The 15,755-nt window shown below is 41.1% G+C and overlaps 2 long non-coding RNA genes across 2 annotated transcripts; one reads left to right on the plus strand and one right to left on the minus strand.

Annotated features, from left to right (window-relative positions):
• Positions 1 to 1,015: 1,015 nt before the first annotated feature.
• Positions 1,016 to 8,173, minus strand: LOC119024287. The gene is made up of 3 exons (XR_005076446.1): positions 7,961 to 8,173; positions 4,866 to 4,992; positions 1,016 to 1,887 (listed from the first exon to the last, which is right to left on the minus strand). It is a non-coding gene; the product is annotated as an uncharacterized LOC119024287 (long non-coding RNA).
• Positions 8,174 to 8,389: 216 nt separating this feature from the next.
• On the plus strand, positions 8,390 to 13,175 carry LOC119024319. Its single transcript, XR_005076451.1, has 3 exons — positions 8,390 to 8,457; positions 12,444 to 12,521; positions 12,993 to 13,175. It is a non-coding gene; the product is annotated as an uncharacterized LOC119024319 (long non-coding RNA).
• Positions 13,176 to 15,755: the final 2,580 nt, after the last annotated feature.

Raw genomic sequence — 15,755 nt, forward strand, 5'->3', positions numbered from 1 at the left:
AGCTAAGTTGTGTGTCCATGTCTCGCCAGAAGCCGTGTGATCTATGTTCATCTCAGAAGTTTTGTTATAGTGACTTGACCTCCGACTTGATATGGATTACAGCATAAGATAAGGTAGGAAATATTGGGAATTCTTTTCAAGAGAGGAGAGCTTAGGTATTTTCAAAAAGTTGCAAGATATTTCTTTGGGCATTTTTGTGAAAAAAGGTCACAAATGGGGCCAGACAAGTCGTAGATTGGCAAGTTGGCAAAACTGATTGGGTACTGATTCATGGTCCTCACAGGATATACTGAAATGTATTTGGTGATTTTCTGATTCACCAACTTGTTGCAGCTTTTTATTACCTCATGTGATTTTGTGTTTGAGGTTCAGTTTTCAATTGTATTTTGTGACAGTGCTGTACTTATGCTCTGCCTGGGTTTGGGCACAAAACGCACTTGGTTACGTTTAAGAAAAGATCATGTCTTGGTTTAAAATACCTGTTTTGTCACCACAGACACAGCTGGGAATTGTCCTGAGGCCTCCATAAAAACATCCAGTTGTGTAACAAATGTGAACACATCAATGGTTTGTGGAAATTGACTGCCAGCATTTTACTGTACTGCTGCACTCTGTATTTACTGCTTATTAGCATATTTTTGCTGTCACTGAAAATGTTGCCATGCTAACATTTGCATTTAGCTTAAAGCAGTGCTGTACAGCTATAGTTTTATAGCAGGATTTGCCAACCTGGTGATGGCAAACACGGTGCCCGCCAGTGCCTAATACATGAAAACTATTAAATGAAAATGCACATTGTTTCCCACACATATACTTTGCATGGGCAGGCTCAAGTATATTTGCCGACCCATTTAGAATTTTATACTTTTTTTTTTAAAGGGGATTTTATGAAACATTTTGCCCTCCATTTTACTCTCTGTCCTTGAGGTTGCTCTCAGTCTCAAAAAGGCTGCTATTACTTGAATATTGATGTTGGAAAAATGTTTTATTGCTTATTTTTACAAAATTGCTGCATGTCAACAAAGTCTAGTTGAGGTTAAGCAACTGACACTTTGTTAAGGTTCAGGAAAGGTTATTGTGATTCAATATTAAGAACTCTGACTCAGGACGTGCAGTTGGTCACGTTGTGGTGAAGGCAGAAGCAGAAAATGTGTGCCTAAGCTGATCGTCAGTATGATGTAGTTGCTTTAAGTAAGCTCTTACTCCTGACGCTTGAGCCAGACACTGACCGTCAGTTGTGCGATTCAGGTCTCAGTGCCACAGACTTTCCCAGTGAATTACCTCTTTATACCAAAGTGTCAAATTTAGAGATGGATGTTTAGAGTAGCATATTCATCTTCACTGAATAAATCTTTCAGATGCCAACACACTCAAGGACAGGGACTCCCTGAAGTCACGAGTCGTCCTTCTTCTGAAGTAATGTTTGCAGCTCTCCTGAGAGTAGCTGCCAACATTTTCCCTTTGCCCAACAGACTTTTAATTTTCGACATAAAATGCAATCTGTACATTCTGAAGAGACAAAATTCAAATGTGTTGGACTTTGAAAGTATTTGCTTCCACTGGCAGGAACTCAAAGTGACTAGCGGCACATGCTTGAGATTCAAAATTTGTTTTGTTAAGAATTCTGGGCTCGGGTTAATTTGGGTAAACTTGTGCATCTGCGCCTTCTGTTGAATACCACTTTTTGGGTTTCTGATCTGTCATCTGTTTCTTTTATGAAGACTTCTGAAACAGGTGCGACATAGTCAAAATACACGTTTTTTTAATAATGAGATTTATGTGTCTTCGTGGGAGATCGAGCCATGGTTGCCTCGGATACACTCATGTTTGTTCCTGAGTCCTGTTACCTCCTCAGATCTCTGACTGCTGGCGATCTCTGGTATGTGCCTGCAGACAGAACATAATCCAGGTCAAACAGAAGACAAGGAAGGCAGAATGAGTCACTGCTAATGCAGCTGAGGATGTTGGAGCAGGATCTTTGGTGACAATTTCTTTTCTTTAACAATGTAACATCAACCCAAGAAGGTCCGGGTTGTCAGGATGTTGAGGACATTTGATGAGCTGCTGGTGAGAGGAGTTTTCATTGCTGAAGGCGAAGTTCCTATTACCTTACATTAACATTGTCCTCCAGACAGTTTGCAGATACATTGCGGTTCAATTTTACACAGCCTTGTGGGCAAAGTAAGAATATGATTCAATCTTTGCAGTAAAGTAACAGAATATCTCCATGTATCTACCACAGTTATTTGGGGATTTCATTTGTTTGTACTTTCATTGCGCATTTCAGTGTCTGTTCAAGAAGTAGAAGCCGCCATTATAATTTAAATTGTGCAGTTTTCTCTGGCACAATAACACTCATTCCTGATGTTTTAATCCTTAATGTGTTGCTCATTATCAATTTGCGTGTGTGTGTTCATAAAGATTTCCAATTTAACTTGATACAAAATGACTTGTATATTTATATGTTTGAGTCCTGCAGCAGTGGCATCATTTGCCAGACGATAGTCTGTCAACACCCCAGTGAGAGTGAAAACCCTGTCTGTCTATCTGTCTGTCTGTCTGACTTTGACGTCACTGAGCCGACTTTTTTGAATCCCTTCGGGCTTTACAGCATACATTAATGCAGGGTGTTCTACTTTGGTGTGGGCTGACGATGATGACATTCACTTTATAGCACCATAAACAACTTCCTCCTCTTACATTTGCTCCACCAAGAATGATACTGTGTTAATCAGAGAGCTTGAAATGGCCTCTAATTAAGTCAACAAGATGTCACGTTCTTTGGAATCGCACAAGTTGCTTCCAGTGAACCTGCTGAAAGTGGGGATATTCCAAAAACCCAGATGCAAAAGTCGTAAAAGTGTGCACTTCAGTGTGTTTAAAGTATGTTTTTATTCTAATGTCCATCAGCGGAACTGATCTCATTGGAGGATGTCAGCAGATGCGTGTTGGTGGATCACAAAGTCAGCTAGCTTTTTTCCATGCTCAAGCTCAGGAAAATGTGAACTAGTGATTGTTTTTCCAATTATTAGCACCGCCGAACAAAGAAAGCCTGTTTTGCAGGGTTATGGTAAGAAAGTGAGGTTTCCATGTTTTTTTCATTATAAAGCAGGTGTAGGTGCTGTATAAATATTGCGAAACTGCGTCTTCAAACAAGCCCCCAGGACTTCCACAAGTTTGTGGTGTGATGCCCTCACCACGGCTTGTTTAACATTAAGGAAGTTCCATTTTCTAGTAGACACCAAAAAATAAAACTGCAAAACTGATAATGAGCAGAATATGGGACCTTTAAGTGTTGAGATGTTGAAATATTAAGTCCCATTTGAAATGGAATACTTGCTTTGTGTTTCTGTTTTATCCCTGATGAAAGCTCAATCATGTATTTACCCCGTCTTTATAGCCAATTTCATGCAGGCTTAACCACTTTTTTTTTTGAGTGAGGTGCTGTGCATGGGTGGATTTGTTTATGTGAGTGGGTTTCATGTGGAGAAATAAGTGGAGGAGGGCCAACTATTTTTGTAAATGATTAAAACACTATATCCTGCCTCTTATCACGATTCTAACGGCGCCTGTTGTTTATAACGTAGCAAAGTCTGGGAACTGTGTTTAAACCTTTTTTTAAGTTGTCATTTAATTGAATTTCATTTTACTGCCGGTCTTGGCAGCGTGCAGAATTTATTCTCGAGGGGCTCTATATTTGACCATAATACACTTCTTAGACGGGGGCTCTGTACTCAGGAATGGATGGATGGTCAGAGCAGAAGCCAAATGGACACGGAGCCAAATTGTCTCTGGTGCTTTTGGAGAGAGAAAGGCGCCATTGTTGTTCATCTCGCCTCCTCCAGTGTTAGGCTCTGGGTCTGTTCCACGGATGGATGCTGTGCTTTTCTCCTCACACCCAGCCATGACTGCGAGCTTAAATAAAGAAATACGAGCAGGAGGTTTGCAGGATAAAGAAAAAAATATATTTGTCTCTGTGTACATTTTCAACCATGCGCACTCGAATAAAATAAACCATTCAAATGGATTTCGAAAGCCACCCGTTTAGTAATTTGACAAACATAAATGAGCCGCGTCTCTCGTTGTGCAGCAAATGTTTGGTTTTTTTTCAGTCCCGATCACCAGACTTAAATGCGGCCATTGTGCCTTTCTGCAAACCGTGGATGTGCTGATTTTGTACATTTCACACACACACACGTCATATCCATATCGATACTTGTTACATCCCGGTCAGTTCGCATGTCCAGAAGGGGGACAGTATGTGCTGCCGTTACAGCTGCCAGGCTAGAGACCATTTTAGGACAGCGCTTATAAGGGTTTCAACATTTATAAGTATGAAACAACTGGACATTTTAAACCAGATGTCACAACAATTTTTCGTCAAACTTTAGTTATTGAGGACAGAACCAGGTGAGCCAAGACATGGATTTGTTCTGAGCCTTAACCGAGTGGTTTTTGTGCCTTAATCTAACCAGACCAGGCACAGCGTTGTCCAAGAATAACACTGAAAATTAAACATAAAATGAAACACTGAGTTGCAAAGTAATGAAAGAAAGTTTTCGACATGTCTGGTTTACAGAAACCTACCTTACCATCACTTATTCTAGCAATTGGGATGGCTTTTGAAAGCATTCTATCATGCTGCACGTAACTGCCAGTTCACCTTTCTTTTTTTTATTTTAACTCAGTGCTTAAATTAGTTTGTAATCTGTCTTTTTTGAAACTTAAATAAATGGAAAGGCAACTCAAGCATTGAACAGACAGACAGAGCATTTTAATTCCTTTACATGAGGGGAAGAAATGCATTAGAAAGTATGGAAGAACTTGACATGCATGATAATTAAAGCTGGAAAGCCGTCAATTACCTTCACACTCGAAGTGGTTCTTTTTCTTTTGCTAGCAGCACACGGTTGCAGCAGATGAATCATTCCCTCGACCGCGGCTACAGTTCAGCTGCAACAGACTGGACGCGAAGGTGAACGCTCCATTCAACTGAAGGGCAGAAAAAGGCTAATAAACAAAAAAACCGAACCATGTGGCAAAGCTGCTGTTTCCAGGGCGCAGAATGATCCTGGAACCTCAAACCAACGTGGACAAGAAATCAAGTGTTCAGATTTGAAAATCTACAATTACATGACAATAAGGGAAATTCCAGCTACTGAGTAGACGTGTGGTGAGATTGTTTTGTAAACTGTTCCGAGGCCAAGAATAAACTCTGAGTTTCTTCAAGAGACTTTGGAGGTGATGGACCGCGTGGTGGGACTGTTTATACTCATTCTCATTAAAAGAACAACTGTCTGTATACATCAATATTTGAAATGCGAGTAATGTTTTTTTTTATTATTAATTTCTAGTTAAATCAGAAGAATCAATTAGAAACTAGTGGAAAGTAATCAGAAAATCAATCACTGGGCCAAGGGAGTTGACTCACTGACCACCTGTAGTTGAACCGCAGTTCAACATCCTGGGAAGAGCTCAAAGGTGTAATATGAAAGAATTTTTCACCTGTCAAATTCATACTCAAACAAAGGGGAGCATATCACCAGAGAAACCTCTCACTGCTGCTAAATGTGGCTGCCATTAGCGTATTAGCCCAGTTAGAGGTGCAGCTAGTGGTCCTTATAGTGAGACCAGGGGAGTATTTGTGTTTATAACACCCACAAAGGGGCTTTGATATCACTGTAACTCAATACGCTACATAGACGTGATTACTTGAAAACTTTATTTCTTCTTATTTTTCCATTTTAGTTCATTTTTTTAATGCTTTCAACTAAAAGATTCCATATCGCAACTTTAAGCCCCCCTTTGACTTTTAACAGAAAACATGACAAGCAAATGGATTTTAAACTCTGAATGCTAACATGCTGATGTTTCGCAGCCTTTCATTGTTGGTAATGTTGACCACCATCTTAGCTTAGCATGCTAACGTTTGCTAATTGGCAAGCACAGCTGAAGCTTATGGGAGTATCATTCCATTTTGAAGGTAGCAGGTCAGAAACCAAGGTATTGCATTAATTAAGCTTTTGACATGATGATCAACAAAGTTCATCCAGCGGGGACCATGAATGTGCGTAAAACGCTTTCATTGCCGTCCATCCGCTAGTTGTTGAGACATTTCACTCAGAAGGACAAATGTAAACCTCAAGGTGACACACCAGGAAAGTTAAGGAATCACATTATGCATTATGATTCGTCCTCTGGGGACCTTGAACACGTGTTCAAAATGTCACTGCAATCCATCGGGTAGTAGTACAAACTCCTCACACTGGAGCTGATGTTAGAGTATTTGTTTCATCAAGGACCACTCTGATGATATGCGTGACCATGTGAAACTCCCACTCAGCCACTGTTGTACAAGCAGACTCACTCTCATGGAGAAATTGTTCTGTATAATCATGAAAAGGAGCTCTGATAACATCGTGCATAAGGCGTTCTGTGTAAGGTGACAGTTCTTTAAGCTGAGATCCATGATAGTGATCTAACGGTCTGCGGGGTCGGGAGGGAGGGGGCGGAACCTTCCGGGCGCTTTGTGACCTGAACATGTCTCCCTGATAAACTGTCAAGGGGGGTCCTGCTGAACTATCTACATTCAGCAGAGGTGAGGGATGCTGGTGGGACGGCCTCGCTATCATCATTCATCACTGACAAGCTGGTCTGCAATCCATATTTGTTTATCGCCAATGCATTCATTCTCGGCGGATTAAATCATATTTTAATCTATTCTGTAGACGCTGTCATTTTAATTTTGGATGATGAAAATAATATATTGGTCCCTGCTTAAATATGGCCGACCCAGAAAAGAGAGATACAAACAGAATCTGCAGCAGTTTGTAAAAGCTGCTTTTCTCTCCTTTTGAAAATGTCCATTAAACACATTTGTCTCCTGCACAGAGAAAAAGCAGTACAATAACCTGTCGTCATCAATTTTTCCACCACCGTGTTATTTCTGGAATGACCCTGACCTTCAAACATGTACTGCACACATTTACAGGCATTTCCATGTCCAAAAGAACATCCCCATACATGAAAGTTGGCATTTGCGTTAACAGAAGTAACAGGGAACCTCACTCTACGCCGAATGTGGCGTAAAAGGGAACGGAAAGGCAAGCCAGTCCTGGCCAACACATGGAAGTTAATTTAATCCAAGAATGTTCCTTGTGAAGTGATTTAAAAGTGACAAGAAGTCGTTTTCTCTTCATATTTTTCTCACCAGCCGCCGATGTTCTTTTGCATAAATTTTCATAACAATATCTCATTTCTTCGACTTGATGTTAAAACAAAGACTTGATAGAAAAGATCACAAAGGAACAGAGTTAAATATGCCTGAGAAGTAAGAACAGTGAAGAAAAGAACCCAAGTAGATTTTGAGACAAATAGGTTTTTGACAGGTCCACACATTTCACATTAAGTGGTCAGAAATGTCTTTCAAATCAAATTACCACAATAATTATCTCAAAGTGTGTTGAATATTAATCTTCTGCTATTTTACAACAATCATTTATGAATAGCTGCTAATGGAATACATTTTCGGGAAAATTCCAACTTCTTACTTCTGCTGATCATCTCCGACTACACTATTCAAATTTAGATGGGAAATTGGAATATGGCTGCATGTATGCATGGGGATGGAATGGCAATAAAAAGACAAATGAAATGTGTTGCATTATTTTTTCACAGAAATTCAGATTGGACACAGAATAAACAATATCCAATTATCAATAACTCATGTTGAAGGTAAAGAATACATTTAGGTAACTAATGTGGGCTTTTTGAAAGAAATTTCAAATACATTACCTGGTAATTAAAATGTAAGATGAGGAACTTTAAAATGAAGCATTACTGGAAAAATGCATTCTATATTGTTGCTCTCCATAACAATTCAAAGGAAATGTACTTTTCATTTCATGTCATTGGAGAGGTACTTTACAAATTAGGATTATATATATGACTACTATACTACCTGTATGGGAAAGGTGCAACAAGCCCGTTCAGAATTTCAGCATCTTCTAGCTCGTTGTTTTGGATTTGCCTCAACTTCACTGTCTTGATTTACTCCCGTCACTCTCATCCACGGCGCTCAGAGGGGGATGGGGAGGGTACATGTCCCCCCAATTTCTGAAAGACATGATTTGTACCCCTCAATAAACATAACCGAAATTATCCAAAATTGAACAAATGTATTTTCAGACTTCACATTCTTCTCATTTTAGATTCACATCTAAAAAGAAATGACTGAAATGGTGGAGCACTTAATGTTTGACAAATATATTTCTGCCTGCACATTCCATCTCCGGTCTCCTCCACTACAATGCAAATGAATGGGTAGTTCTTACACAGACGCTGATGACATCAGCAGGCTTTTAAAAAAAAAGCGACCCCCTCAGTCTTTCTCTCAGCTCTTGAAAGTGGCTGCAGCCTGGGGCTCTGGCAATTTGCTGCAGAAGCAGAGGCCTTTCTGTGAGTAATATTAATCAAAAGTAGAAGACTAATACTAGAAGAGTAGTGTGCTCATAAATGATTTAAAAATGTAATCAGACTCTGTTTGCCACCTGTAGTGAAGTAACTGTAGTTTAGCAGCTAGCTAGCTAGTGCTATTTTCCAGCTAGTGGTTGCTAGCTAGCTAGATAAAGTTGTTTGTTTGTTAGCACTAGCCCTAATAATTCTACATGCACTAGCTAGATAGCTTGCCTGCTTGCTAGAGCACATTGATCAGGTGTTTGTTCATATTAGCTAGCTATATCACTGTGAAGTTAAACCGAAGTATTTTGAATCCTTCCATAATGAACCAGTGTCTGTCCTGGTTGTACGTGTGGTCCAGGTCACTGTTTCCCAAAGCATGGCAAAGTAAAGTTGTCCCATTCACTGGAAGAAAAGGAAGATGGTGAGAAGGACTGGGGATCTGGGAGAGTTGGAGGGAGGCGAAAGATAAGAACATGAGTAGACATTACATGCCTGAGACCCTTAAAATTATGATTTACTAATGTAACAGTTTAGGAAGCAGTGATACAAATAAACAAGAAAGGTAAGCACAATAAATGATCCTCTGTGCTGTACTTTTTGAATGATATGGCGAGCCTGTACGAAGTTGTGATTTATGGTCGTATGGTATGAGTTGCAAAAAAATCACTTTTGTGTCCCCCCTCCAATCCTGGCATCGGATCTGCACCCCTGTTTCCAGCAAACAACTTGAAATAAGCCCTCAGTGCTCTATCTGCTCACAGCAGCACACTGCAGACAAAGTTGGCAACTAACTGGTGAACACAGTGGAGCATTTGCTGCTTGAAAGTCTGATATTTCTCTAAGGAGTTGCTGGAGAACAAAAAAAAAAAATTAATAAATAAAAAAACGGAAAGTGAATATTGGATTTACATTCATCGGGTCACCAGAGACGTGACTCAAAATGAGCGCTGGTGTCGCTCTGTGAGTGCAGCGCGTGTTGATATGTGTGTGCTGACATGTTCGTCACAAACTCAGTCGCTGCTGGTTTCAAACGACAGTCAGTGGCTGCGTTTACATGTGTTAAAGATCTTGATGCATTTGAAAACCTGGCTCAGCAGCAGTAGTTTAATTTTGTAGCTGATTCAAATGCCAAAAAAAACTTGATACTGTTTTCCTTTGTTGTATTGTTTGTTTCACTTAAGTTCTTCCTCTCTTCCTTCTTCCTGTTTTCATCTTGTCCACCTGATTTGAACTCACGTGAAAGTTTAAGCGTCGACCCCTCGATGGCCTTCTCCACTCTCATTTCACCTCCAGGGAGAAAATCGCTCGTGGTGCCTCCGCGGCAAACAGACCGTAAATATACAGATAATAAGACCATGAAAAGGGAAGGGTGAAATCTTGATGTTTGGTGTCGATCTCTCGGGAGCTGATTACTGGATCTATGCGGCTCCACTCCAGCGCGCGGTCGTGTGAAGTAAGAATTGATGTGAATAAGTCGTCTGTTTATCTCGTACACCTGAAAGCCGCAGGAATCCGGCGGAAGCCCGCTGTGAAAGCCGAAGCTGAGTCAACATCAAGCTTACTCACCTTTCAGTTGCTTCCATTCATCACACGCTGGGCTTCCTTCGCTGTTTATCCTCTGTTTTGAAACAGCAAATGAGTAATAGGATGGTGAAATCGCTGAGGGCAGACCCGGGCGCTGGAGTCTTTTAGGACTAAATAAGCCCGGACAAGGCACTGCTCCAATAATGATGTCCTTGCTTTGTAATTTGTTGTCTCCCCGCACATGGACACAGAACCAGCAATTTTCAAAGGGCTGTTCGCCAGAAGAAAAATGATGAATATTGCATGGCTTGTTTTGAGAGGCCTTTTAGAAGGTAATTGTTCCAGAAAAACAACTAATACATCTGCTTAAATCGGAGACATCCTCTTTAAGGTATTCAGAGCATGCTAAAGCCCGTCACTAATGCATTAGTAATTATCTCACTTCACACGGCGCTACTGTCTCAATTTGCCGTACAACAATGGCGAATTTCCGACCTCGCTATCTCTTCGACAAAGCAAACATTAATTTGTATTTTTCCCGCTGACGCTGTGGATATGCATGCGGCGGCCGATAAGAAGGCATTAATAAATTGTTGTCCTTTTTGAAGCAACCGTTTGAGCAAAAATAGCATTTAAACGTCCACAACTGCGCTCATTTTTTTTTCCCCCTCCACTGAAAATCAATATGTCACCAACTCCGGCAATTATTCACTAATCTATGAATTCGCCATCGACGTCAGTCAGGCTCAGTGAACACGAAGAAACGCAACAATCAAATAACACTGAGAAGTTCACAAACTAGAGTTTTTCCAGCAGAGCTTTGGAGGCGGAAGTTCAGCAGATAACGGCGAACTTTTACCGCAACATTTTTCCACCCAGAGGGGACATTAGATCCGTTGGTGCCGTGATAAACCTGGCAGCTCTGCGGCACTGTTACAAAGATGCACGGCGCCACTGTGAAGGGCTCTCTCGGTGTCGAGCATAAAAACAAACTGAAGTGGATGTGAGTCATCTATGTTAAGTACAGCACGAATTCCCCCGAAAATGACCCACATGGGTATAAATCAGTGCGGCGGTCGCTCTGCGTCGGCCTGCTCTCGCTCCCCACTTCCAGAGCTCCCACTCACCGTCACTGCACCGCGGGGGGTCGTAACTGTCTTGGTGGGAAATGAACCGCTGCACTGCAGTCAGGGGAACCTACTGCAACGGTGCTCACAACAAGATGGCGAACAGCTTGTGACACACGAGTCAACAGAACATTCATTTAAAAGCACAGAAGGTTCTCAAATACTTATGAATACAGTTATCAGTTACTATGCATTGCTTAAGATCACATCCCACCAATTACAGTGTCATTATTTTGTATATTTTGGGTATCGAAAAATGACTCACTGGACACCTGAAACAGGATAAAAGTAAGTACAAGGGTAGAAAGCAAAAGGTTTGAAATCTTTGTGTTCAAGCTTAAACTATATATTACAGTACATCTAGTTCCTGGCTACCTTTAATAATTACAATAATATTCTCAAAGGCTTACAAGTTAATGTTGGGCTATAAGCTGGCGTCAGCAACACTAAATGTCTTACTACACAATTACCACACGTGTTTCCTACAAATTGATCAATCTACAAGTTGTAAAGTCAAAGTTAGAATAGTTTGAGACTAAAGTCAGCCTGTAAAGACGGACTGGCGAGTAGATGAGCCTCCGCGTTCAGCACGCTAAGACACGCTAAGCAGTTCAACTGTGGGACATTTGATAATTTAAATTTTATCTCGTAGAACAAGTACAAAAAAATGCAAACTGATTTCCAGGTTTTGGGACTCATCACTTAATACCTCGACTTGACTTGACATTATTTTTGATATAGGGTTTTTTTTGTGTTAATTCTAACAAAATATTGGGGAAATGTAAAAATGCAATGTAATGTGGGATCTCCTCTGTTACTGTAATTACAGGAAAAAAAGGGGGGGGGGTAAATATTATGAGTCATTTATGCCGCAAATGTAAGAACTAATGTCACTTTTGGTATTTAAAAATATCTGTAAATATCTATTTATTTTCAAATGCAGTCTTGATAAAGATGCCAAACTGGTGATGAATTAAGATTGTCATTTGAATCGAGTACTTTAATCAATAATGTGTTAATCTAAAATACGCTTTTTTCTCTTATCTATAATCCACTCGTTTGATTAGCATAGATGATATGCATTTTCTCATTTTCTTGCTTTGGGTACATTTTTGTACAAATAAAACTGATAACTGAACTTTCTCTTGCTGGTATTACGTGATTACGCCTCTTTCTCGAAGTGGCCCTCGACTGACAAGCAGAGAAACCTGAATGTTTTCCGTCTGTTTTGCTTGAAGAAGTTGACATAAATATGGTAAAACTCTTTGGATTCTAGTAACCCCTCAACAGCAAATGCAGCCAAAAACGCCCTCTTTGTATTGTCACCTCCAGGTTAATTAACACATGGAAAAGGAACCATCGCCCCTGACTGCCACTCTCGGAGCCGTCTCCTGCCAAAAGCAGCTGCAGGTGGGCCAACCAATGAGCACAAACAAATCCTGCCTTTGTAGGTCACATTAATTGCATCCCACTCGAACAGAACATATCAACACCAGGTGCCGCGACCAGGAGGCTGTGTGAAGGCTGTGGCATCACACACACACACACACACACACACACACACACACACACACACACACACACACACACACACACATTCGCCCACAGTCATCATTGTTTGTCACTGTCTCTCTTTCAAGAGAAATTTCAGCACGACAGGGTGCCAGGAGAACGTCTGAGGTGAGGCTGCTCAGACAAAAGCGGTTATTCAGGGTTGTGGCATGCATTTGCACTTATTTATCTTCATGAATGTGATGGAGAAAAAAAAACAACAAAAAAAACAAAACAAAACTGGCTCAATGTGAACTGTCCGAAATGTCGGTATTAGCTTATCCAACAATCCACTGAACCGTAACTGTCTCCTGCTTGTTTGACCTTGAGGTCGTGTCTCATTTCTGATGTGGTACCATGAACGATAGCCCCTCTCCACCGCATACTCCCATGATGACCGTCGATGCAGTAAATCTCGTGCTCGGGGAGTCCCCGCAACAGAGCCGGCCAGTCTGCAGGCGGTGAGGAGGAGGAGGAGGAGGAGGAGGAGGAGCGCACCGAGAGGACTCGCCTTGGAAGGTTTCTATCACTACACAGTCAGTTCTTATCGCTTCACCCTTTGATGATAGGAGAGTGGGGGAAGATAATGTCTGAAGGTCAACTCTCAGCACCGAGCAGAAACCTGATAAGGACTGAGTGAGAGAAACCTTCCAGTCCTGACCAACGACAAAAGCACTCGGAAAGACATAGAATAGGTTTTTAAAACACTGCTTACACGCTGTTTCTAACGTTAAGATAAGCGGCTAGTCTGTTGTGTGGATACAGCTATTATGACCCAGGAGGTTAGCGTGCCCTAGCTGCGCTTAGCCTTTGCAAGCCTTGTACCCGACAGATGTTGATACAGAGTGCAAACAACATTAGCCATGTAAGCTACGGTTAACCATTTAAAAGATGTCTGTCCCTTTATGACGTTCAATATTTGAAGAGCTCGCAGGACTGTTGAAGCAAAACTCTCACCAAAATGCAACCTTGGCAGTCGTTTTCAGGTCACAATCATTCAGGACAGTTAAGGTGGACCACTCCAAAAGCTTCGTTCCATATAAACACACGGATAATTTGTTGTTTTGTTGTTAGCGAAAAACAATATTGACCTTGAAGTTGAAAAAGGAGCCTAATATAAGAAACAATAATAAAATCAAAAGCCGGAAAAGTGACGTGAGATATCGCGTAGATAGTTGTTGACAGTAGAGTTTCACCTTAACTGTCCTCCATGTCACGTCACATTCAGAAATCGAAATTTCTCTCTGGCAGGACAGCGGCTAGTGGAGCAAGCATCTTGTGAGTTGTTCAAGATCTTTTTTTTTAGTAAACTCTGTGTACACAAACGATGTTCACAGTGCTGGTGTTCATGTGTAGAGACCCTGGTGATACTACGAGCAAAGTTTCATGTTGTGTCTTGCCTTCTTAGTGTTTTAAAAATAGCAATTTTGAACGTAAAAGTGCCCGTAGCACTCCAATGAAAATGATTTTGATCTGAAAATCTTAAAAGTGCCTCTTTTGTTGTAATTATGCTTTTATACGAATACATTCACAAAAAAAAGCCAAGGTTGCATTTTGGGGAGAGTTTCCCTTTTAGTTTGCGCTCCAAAAATTGCCAGCAAGCTAGGCTAAGTGGGGGAAGGAGAGACGTGGGTCAGTAATTCCTGTTGGACTGTAGAGTCCCGAGGTTGGCAAGTATGGCTGCCTCTCCTTCGTGTGTCCGGCTGTAGGAGTGTACTGTCAGCAGTCACAGCAACAAGCAACAACAAGTCAATTCTTCATATCCTGACACAAAGTACCGCAGGGTTGCTCGCATCACGTTGAATCCCGGCTATCAGTGTCACACATACAGTAGCGTTCAGATGATTTTTATCTTTCTTCGGTCCCAAAGAAAACATGTTGTTACTTCGTGCTACAGCAGGACTACTTATCACACATCACAGTCACAATGCCTCTCGGGTTCTTCCTCCCTTGCAGGTGTTCACCGCTGCTTAAGCGAGAGTGAATCTGTGGAAACAGTAGACGACCCTGCTCACACAGTAATATTTGGGCAGCTGTTCAGAGTTCCCACAGTCAGAGTTGAACTGAGCAAACCTTTGTAATGACACAGTCTGTTTTCTTAACCTGTCAGTATGTTCATTTATCGAATTTCCCATTTAAACTTTTTTTTTTATTATTATTATTGCCTTAATGCCGTTTGCCATTGTCAATAGTTATGAAAGGCGAGGCCTATAGAGTTACAGGTACAGCAGCGTATTGTCAGATATGTAATTAAATTCCCCTTTTCTTTAAAACACGCTCGGCCCCACGCACAATAGCAAATCCACCGGAACCAATCAGTTGTTATAAAGAAAATAAGCCAGTTATTCGGTACTTATTGTATCCATATTCAAAGATGTGGGCTGTTCTCCAGTGATAACAGATAGCGGCGGAATAATATTATCGCCCCCTTTTGTATTTGAATTTAAATGTATTTGAATCACAATGGAATGTACGATATGCCATTCCGCAAAGATATAAAGAACATCTCAAAACATTCGGATCTCGTGTTTGTTAGCTGCGTCTCATTTATGCGCACGTCTCAATGAGCGACTGAACTGGGTTTTTTTTTGTTAAATGGCCGACGCCTCGATCCGCCCATCACTCGCGCTCGTATTTGCAGCAACACATTTCTAACAATCACAACAATTCACTCTCTCTCTCTCTCTCTCTCTCTCTTTAAAGGGCCTCAAATGCTTTCAGGCCAAACAGTTGTGAATTTAATTAAGCTTGTGTTATCATATTTCTTTTAATGTTGTCTTTTAATCCTCACACTGTTTCCCCTTGCAGCGGCAGCCCTCCGCCGCGGAGACTAATGATCAGTTCCCACAGAGGAAAAACTTACAACCCAAGGATTCTCTCGCCAGTGTTGATATTGAATTACCAGAAACAATAACAACTGTCAGGAGCAAATTTTCTATAAAGTGCTCCAAATGCTACAGTACAGTTAATAGATTACATATTACTGCTAAATTGGACATTAAATACTGAACACCAACATGCCAACAAGTGGATGGATTGTTCTCTTTGGGCTGAGGACATGAGGGTCAATGCCCCCGGTAGCGCCTACAGCAG

This window comes from Acanthopagrus latus, chromosome 1 (assembly GCF_904848185.1).
Source record: "Acanthopagrus latus isolate v.2019 chromosome 1, fAcaLat1.1, whole genome shotgun sequence".
Lineage (NCBI taxonomy): Eukaryota > Metazoa > Chordata > Actinopteri > Spariformes > Sparidae > Acanthopagrus > Acanthopagrus latus.